Genomic DNA, 9,133 nt, shown 5'->3' with positions numbered 1-9,133 from the left:
CTTAGTGGCATACCTACCCGAGCTATATTCAACTTACATAAATCGTCGTTTAAAGGTTTTAAGGAGATGTATGTGAAGGTGAGGTCAGTTGAGGATGAATATCTTTTTTATGTAGATGAATTTCTGGTGGAGAGGTTTTCTTTATACTAGAATCCTCAACTAAGGCAGATATTAGACATGGATAGAATGGAGTATAAAAATGAGATAGTAGTAAAGTTTTTAGTCGATAATATCTCTTTTGCAAGATTACTTGTTGTTTTCGAATTGCTTGAGTATGAGATGGATAAGGAAGCTGTTGTTGAGTATATAGGTAAAGATATAAGTGTATAATTGAATGTATTATTTTCGGTAATGTTTTGTTAACATGTTATGCTTGCTTATTTGTGTAGGAGAGAAAGCATTGAAAGTGTCGACAGCAAATTTGCGAGCATTTTTTAGGGCTAAAAATGTAGAGAAGAAAGGTTCGACTACTGTGGTGAAAGCTGGGGGTGGAACCGAGGTGAACCAACCAAAGATAAAGAAGGTGAGTGTTAAGAGGAGGAGGCTTGAAGTTGATGCTATGAAGGAAAAAGTAATAGATCTTACTGTAAAAAAGGACAATGCAAAGGAGTTGGATTCTGAAGAAGTGGAAGCTTTTACCGTGAATCAGAAAGAATTACATGAATTCAAAGATGTGGAGGATACAACATCGCTATAGAGTGAGCATTACCCATTTGCTCTGTTATCTGATGAGTATGCTCAGTCTTCAACCGATGTAAAACTTGTTAATGATGCTGGCAATGTTGTTTTGGACCAGTATCTTTAGGTATACTTAGGCCCAGTTTGGATAAATAACTTAAATAAGTATTTTTGGAAAAAGAGCTTAAAGCATAAGGACTTTTATTAATAGCAGCTTATAAATAAGTTATTTTGTGTTTGGATTTTTAGTTATAAAAATACTTATTTTAAAGTTGTAGCGTTTGGATAAATAACTCAAAAAATAATTTTTTTTTACAGAAGAGAATGAATATTAAAATAACGATGATAATAAATACTTTTCAATATTGAATGTTGATTTTACATAACCTAATCACTAATATTGTGTATGATATAGTAGGTGAAAATAAAAAATAAATATAAAATGTGTGTCAATATATATTTTGTTGCTGTTTTTATTTTTTTTTACTCCTATTAGAACTCTCTTCTCTTTTATTGAGGTCAAAAACTTGCTATAATTAACTATGAAAATAATAACAAGCTATAAAATCACATATGAAAAAAATAAAATTAAAACTGAAATTTCATACCACAGTTAAATACAAATTTAATAATAAAAAATAGAGTAATAAAATGATAAAAAATACTTAGAAGGAATATATACAGTAGGTTGTTCAGATGCAATATTATCTGAAAATGGTGGTGGAGGATCAATACTTCCATCAGATGAATCATTACGTGAAAATGGTGAGATTTGAAACATTGCGTGAGAATGATGTTGGAATGATGGTGGAAGGCCGGTGCTTCTAGCATACCTTGCGTAAAAATGGTGGTGAAGGGTAGTATTTTTCACAGAGTCAAGAAGGAAAGTAGATTTTTGTGGTTTTGAAATTAAATTTTTTTTAAGTAAGTGGTAGAATGACTTATGGAGAAGCAGATAAGTCATATATTTCTACTTCTTCAAAAAGCTGCAAATTAACTTTTCGGCAAGTTAAAAGCTTTTTTTAAAATAGTGCCAAACACGCAGATTGTGACTTTTCATAATCCAAAAATCAAAAAAAGTAGCTTCTGCTACTTCCTAAACGGGCTCTTAGATAAAAATAAAATGAGAAAATGAGATATATAGAATTCTTGTGCTGAATCTGGTTCTCTTATTGTGCATATTATAGGTGCTCAACTAATGTTTATAGGGTGGAGCTGAGAATTGAAGCATAAAAGTGTTTTGGTAGACGAGAAGGAACTAAATAAGGTTGTGGAAGAAAAAGCTACTAAAGAAAAGGATTTGAAAGAAACTCTTGAGAGACTTAAGGTAAAGAAAAAAGAGTGGAAGAACATGAAGGAGAAGGTTGGGTTACTGGAGGAGAATGAAAAAATATTTGATAAGCAAAAAATTGAATAAGAGACTAGGGTTGTGGAGCTCACTCTTGAAAGGAAAAGTGCTGAAGAGTGTGTAAGTGGAGCAAATCAAGTTCATTGCATACCAAAGGTTGATATTTCTTCTATGGACCCTTGCAAAGTGATTATGAATGGAGAGTTTGTTGACTATGACCAAGATCAAGAGGGTGAGAACGAGAATATGGGTGCATCATGATAGGTGCATTAGTTTAAGAAACTTTACTTTTTGTTTTTTTTTTTTTTTTGAAAAGATTATTTGATAATTTTAGTTATATTAGTTTGATAGACTGATGACCGGAGTATAACTCAGTCAAATTTGGTATGGTTGTCAAGTGTTTAAAATAATGTTAGTATTTGTGATATTTTGAATAAACATAACCCTAGTATGTTACATGTTTTGATTATGGGATTTTGTGAATTGTTACTTGTATTTGGACAGCATAGTAAGTTTGATTAGTTCCAAAATATATTGCATAAGATAGCACCAGCTGATTCAAATTTGATATTTGTTAATGGTTTAATTTTGCAATTACTCATATTTGATATGCGTTTAGATGTAGTAGTGATAACCCCTCCATATTAGTGGTACGACCTATAAATCGGTTCGAGAATAAGGAAGAGAAAATAGTAGTAAAAGTGAGCAAGTTAAGAAGTAATGCTTTTTATTAATGAAGAACCTTCATGATTGGAAAGTGCATGGGGTGTGCCCCATTAAAACATTTCCCAACAAAATTCAATTTAGGGATAAAATTCGGGTAGTAAGAAAAAGAGTACGTCACCTTGTCCTGATTGATAGATTTAACTGTAATATATCTTTAAAGAAGAGATGTTCCATGTGCTTGGTAGATCATTGCCCTGTAATATTTGTAATTTGTATGCTCCTTGTCCGATGATTTTTTATATTTGGAAAATGGACCATCCCAATTGGTGTTGAGCTTTCCATGACCTTGTAGTTTCCATTCTTCCTTTGTTTTTCAAGACAAGGACCTCTTCATGGAATGACCTAGGCTTGATATTTTTATTGTATTTTCGAGCTATAGCAAGTTGCGGTGCGCGTTGTTGAATCAGTGCTTGATCTCGTATTTCTTCTATTGAGTCCATCTCGGTGGCTCTTAGCTCGGCATTTATTTTATTACTTAAAGTATTTGTTCAGCCTGACTGATGTGAGACTTCAACAGGCATCATGGCGTCACAACCATATATATACTAGTATGAAAGAGATCTCTTTTGTTGATGAGTGTTCAATTGTGTTATAGCTCCACAAGATATTTGGAATGCTTTTGGCCCGTTGTCCCTTGAAATCATTTAACTTCTTTCGTAATGCCTGCAATATAACCTTATTGGCAGCCTCTGCTAAGTCATTAGCCTGAGGATGTTCTACATATGAGAATTGATGAACAATTTTGAAATTTTGTAAAAAAATTGTAAAATTCTTATAAATGAATTGTCTACCATTATCAGTGATAATAGAGTGAGGTATACTAAATTTGCATATTATATTTTTTCAGGCAAAAGATATCATCTTTTCTGAATTAATTTTTGCTAGGGGTATAGCCTCTATCAATTTTGTAAAGTCGTCTATAGCAACAATTAAACATTTTACCTAACCTGATACATGTGGGAAAGGATCGAGAATGTCTAGCCCCCAATGCATGTAACTGCTCGGCCGGATTGTGAATGATTGGAGTATGACTTTGGCAATGATCGCAGTATTTGACCTTGTTCATGCAATCTCTTTGTATTGTAGGCCAGTAGTATCCTGCTCTAAGAATTTTAAATGCTAGGCTTCTGCCCTTTATGTGTGTGCCACATACCCCTCATGGACTTCATCCATGGTGAGTTTAGCGCCGGCCTTGCTTAAACATTTTAACAAGGGTCTTGTAAAACCTCATTTGTATAGTTCGGCTCTGATTATAATGAAGAAGTCTGATTGTATTTTGAATTTTCGTTTGTCTTTGATATCCTTTAGGATTTGTTCCAGTTTGCAGATATTTGATGAACGGATCTCACCAACCTTCCTCCTGTTCAATTCTTAAAACAGTTGTGAGTGAAACACTAGGCTCATCCAGTGTTAGTTGTGATAAGCTCGAATATGGGTTAGACTTCTATTAGTTGCTAATTTTGATAAAATATCAGCTCGGCAGTTTTGCTCCCAAGAGAATATTTCAAATTTCAAAAAGTAAGAGATAAGGTTATTTTTTTAATAGATATTCTTCTAATAGTGTATCTCTTACTTAAAAGTTACCTGTTACCTGTTATACTACCAATAGTGAATCACATTTGATATTTATATGTGTTATCCTGAGGGATTGAGCTAATATGAGACCGGCTATAAGGGCTTCATACTCTGCTTGGTTATTGCTTGCATGAAAAATAAATTGCAAAGACTATTTTATAACTGTTTCTTGGCTATCTTCGAGCAATATACCGACTCTAGAGCCTTGCATATACGAAAATCCATCAATGTATAATGTTCATATCTTATTACCGGGGGTTGAGTCCTTAAGAGTGAGTTCTGCTATGAAGTCGACCAAAGTCTGGGACTTGTGGCTCTCCGTGCTTGATATTGTATATCATATTCTGAGAGCTCAATAGGCCACTTTATTAGTCTTCTCGCAAGCTCTGGTTTTGTTTAGATTTGCCTTAGTGGATGCTTCCTGATGAGCGGATAATTTATACGCTTTTTGACATTGTTTTTAGTATGTTTTTAGTAGGATCTAGTTACTTTTAGGGATGTTTTCATTAGTTTTTATGTTAAATTCACATTTCTGGACTTTACTATGAGTTTGTGTATTTTTCTGTGATTTCAGGTATTTTCTGGCTGAAATTGAGGGACTTAAGCAGAAATCAGATTCAGAGGTTGAAGAAGGACTGCTGATGCTGTTGGATTCTGACCTCCCTGTACTCAAAGTAGATTTTCTGGAGCTATAGAACTCGAAATGGCGCGCTTCCAATTGCGTTGGAAAGTATACATCCAGGGCATTCCAGCAATATATAATAGTCCATACTTTGGCCAATAATAGACGACGTAAACTGGTGTTCAACGCCACCTTTCTGCCCAAATCTGGCGTCCAGCGCCAGAAAAGGATCCAAAACCAGAGTTGAACGCCCAAACTGGCACAAAAACTGGCGTTCAACTCCAAGAAGGACCTCTACACGTGCAACACTCAAGTTCAGCCCAAGCACACACCAAGTGGGCCCCGAAAGTGGATTTATGCATCAATTACTTACTCATGTAAACCCTAGTAGCTAGTTTATTATAAATAGGACATTTTACTAATCTTTGGATCTTGGGATTACCTTATGATCCTTTGATCACGTTTTGGGGGCTAGCCTCTCGGCCATGCCTGGAACTTTCACTTATGTATTTTTAACGGTAGAGTTTCTACACTCCATAGATTAAGGTGTGGAGCTCTGCTGTTCCTCAAAGATTAATGCAAAGTACTACTGTTTTCTATTCAACTCATCTTGTTTCGCTTCTAAGATATTCATTCGTACCTCAACCTGAATGTGATGAACGTGACAATCATCATCATTCCCCATGAACGCGTGCCTGACAACCACTTCCGTTCTACTTTCGATTGAATGAGTATCCCTTAGATCTCTTAATCGGAATCTTCGTGGTGTAAGCTAGAATGATGGCAGCATTCAAGAGAATCCGGAAAGTCTAAACCTTGTCTGTACCATAGCTTGCTTCATACCGACAATCTCCGTGGGATTCGACCCTTACTCACGTAAGGTATTACTTGGACGACCCAGTGCACTTGCTGGTTAGTTGTATCGAAGTTGTGAACCACGGTATTGGCATCATGTTCTTGGCACCATTGCCAGGGAAAGAAAGAGCTATAAATTTTACATAATCAAAGTGTAATCACGATTGCGCGTACCAAGTTGCTCACGTTGCCAGGGATTGTTTGAGCCTGGACATCACAATTTCGTGCACCAAGTTTTTGGTGCCATTGCCGGGGATTGCTCGAGTATGGACAACTGACGGTTCATCTTGTTGCTCAAATTAGGTAATTTTCTTTTTATTTTGTTTTCAAAAATTTTTCAAAAATCTTTCAAAGTTTTCTTCTTTTTTTCGAAAAAAAAAATTTAATAAAAATGTTTTCAAAAATATATTTTTCTTCAAAATTTTTAAGAATGAATTCTAGTGTTTCATGAAACATGTTGAATCCTATTTGGCTGTAAAGCCATACCCAAACTGCTTTGGGATTGGTATTCAACTAATCACTCCAGTCCATGTAATTATATACTAAAGCTTGGCTGGCTATTAAGCCATGCCTGACCCTTTGATTGGAGCTTTAGACTAAAGAGCATAAGATTCCTGGAATTCATATTAAAAATTTTGGAATCCTTATTTTTCTTTTTCAAAATATTTTTTTTCGAAAAATATAAAATAAAAATCCAAAAAAATTTAGAAAATCATAAAAATCAAAAATATTTCATGCTTCTTGTTTGAGTCTTGAGTCAAATCATAAGTTTGGTGTCAATTGCATATGCATCTTGCATTTTTCGAAAATTCCATGCATTCATGTGTTCTTCATGATCTTCAAGTTGTTCTTGGTAAGTCTTCTTGTTTGATCTTGATGATTTTTTGTTTTGTGTTGTATGGTGTTTTTCATATGCATTCTTGAATTCTTAGTGTCTAAGCATTAAAGAATTCTAAGTTTGGTGTCTTGCATGTTTTCTTTGCATTAAAAATTTTTTTCAAAATTGTGTCTATGATGTTCATCTTGACATTCATAGCATTCTTGCATGCAGTCATTGTTTTGATCCATAACTTTCATGCATTGCATCAATTTTCCTGTTTTCCTCTCTCATCATAAAAATTAAAAAAAAAAACAAAAAAATATCTTTTCCTTTTTCTCTCATCAAATTCGAAAATTTGAGTTGACTTTTTCAAAAATTTTTAAAATCACTTTTTGTTTGTTTCTTATCTTTTTCAAAACTACCTAACTAACTCTCTCTCTCTAATTTTCGAAAATATCTTCCCCCTTTTCAAAAATTTCTTTTTAATTAACTAATTATTTTATTTTTATTTTGAATTTTCGAAAAAAAAAAACTACTAACCTTTTTCAAAAACTATTTTCAAAAATTACTAACTCTTTTTCAAAAATAATTTTCGAAAATTCTATCTCCCTCTCATCTCCTTCTTCTTATTTATTCATCTACTAACATCTCTTCCTCACCCATAAAAAATCCGAGCTCTCTCTCTCTCTCTGAGTTCAGATTTTTTCTCTTCTTCTTTTCTTCTACTAACAATAAGGAACCTCTTTACTGTGACATAGAGGATTCCTCTTCTTTTCTTGTTTTCTTCTCTTTCTTATGAGCAGGAACAAGGAAAGAGGCATTCTTCTTGAAGCTGATCCAGAACCTGAAAGGACCCTAAAAAGGAAACTAAGAGAAGCTAAAATACAACAATCCAGAGATAACCTTTCAGAAATTTTTGAACAAGAAGAGGAGATGGCAGCCGAAAATAATAATAATGTAATACAGAAGAGAACCCAAAAGGAGAGTGCAAGGCCATTGACATAAGCAAAATGGCCGAACCTATGAGGAGAGGGGAGGACATGAATCCCAAAGAGGAAGACCTCCTGGGACGTCCAGTGACCAATAAGGAGCTTCCCTCTGAGGAACCAAAGGACTCTGAGGCTCATCTAGAGACCATAGAGATTCCATTGAACCTCCTTATGCCCTTCATGAGCTCTGNAGAATGATGACTAGGAGACATGTTATTTGATAATCTGAAAAATCATAAAAATGATTCTTGAAGCAAGAAAAAGTAGCAAAGAACAAAACTTGCAGAAAAAAAAAATAGGCGAGAAAAAAAATAGAAAGAAAAAGAAAAAGCAAGCAGAAAAAGCCAAGGCTCTTAAAACCAAGAGGCAAGAGCAAAAAAGCCAATAACCCTTAAAACCAAAAGGCAAGGGTAAATAAAGAGGATCCCAAGGCTTTGAGCATCAGTGGATAGGAGGGCCAATAATTTATACGCTTTTTGACATTGTTTTTAGTATGTCTTTAGTAGGATCTAGTTACTTTTAGGGATGTTTTCGTTAGTTTTTATGTTAAATTCACATTTATGGACTTTACTATGAGTTTGTGTGTTTTTCTGTGATTTCAGGTATTTTCTGGCTGAAATTGAGGGACTTAAGCAGAAATCAGATTCAGAGGTTGAAGAAGGACTGCTGATGCTGTTGGATTCTGACCTCCCTGCACTCAAAGTAGATTTTCTGGAGCTACCGAACTCGAAATGGCGCGCTTCCAATTGCGTTGGAAAGTAGACATCTAGGGCTTTCCAGAAATATATAATAGTACATGCTTTAGCCAAGAATAGACGACGTAAACTGGCATTTAACGCCAGCTTTCTGCCCAAATCTGGCGTCCAACGCCAGAAAAGGATCCAAAACCAGAGTTGAACGCCCAAACTGGCACAAAAACTGGCGTTCAACTCCAAGAAGGACCTCTACACATGCAACACTCAAGCTCAGCCCAAGCACACACCAAGTGGGCCCCGGAAGTGGATTTATGCATCAATTACTTACTCATGTAAACCCTAGTAGCTAGTTTATTATAAATAGGACATTTTACTAATCTTTGGATCTTGGGATTACCTTATGATCCTTTGATCACGTTTTGGGGGCTGGCCTCTCGGCCATGCCTGGACCTTTCACTTATGTGTTTTTAACGGTAGAGTTTCTACACTCCATAGATTAAGGTGTGGAGCTCTGCTGTTCCTCAAAGATTAATGCAAAGTACTACTGTTTTCTATTTAACTCATCTTGTTTCGCTTCTAAGATATTCATTCGTACCTCAACCTGAATGTGATGAACGTGACAATCATCATCATTCCCCATGAACGCGTGCCTGACAACCACTTCCGTTCTACTTTCGATTGAATGAGTATCCCTTAGATCTCTTAATCGGAATCTTCGTGGTGTAAGCTAGAATGATGGAAGCATTCAAGAGAATCCGGAAAGTCTAAACCTTGTCTGTAGTATTCCGAGTAGGATTCAATGATTGAATGACTGTGACGAGCTCC

The sequence above is a fragment of the Arachis ipaensis genome, chromosome B01, assembly GCF_000816755.2.
Source record: "Arachis ipaensis cultivar K30076 chromosome B01, Araip1.1, whole genome shotgun sequence".
Classification (NCBI taxonomy): domain Eukaryota; kingdom Viridiplantae; phylum Streptophyta; class Magnoliopsida; order Fabales; family Fabaceae; genus Arachis; species Arachis ipaensis.
The sequence above is the reverse complement of the archived record's forward strand: the minus strand, read 5'-3'. Positions refer to the sequence as shown.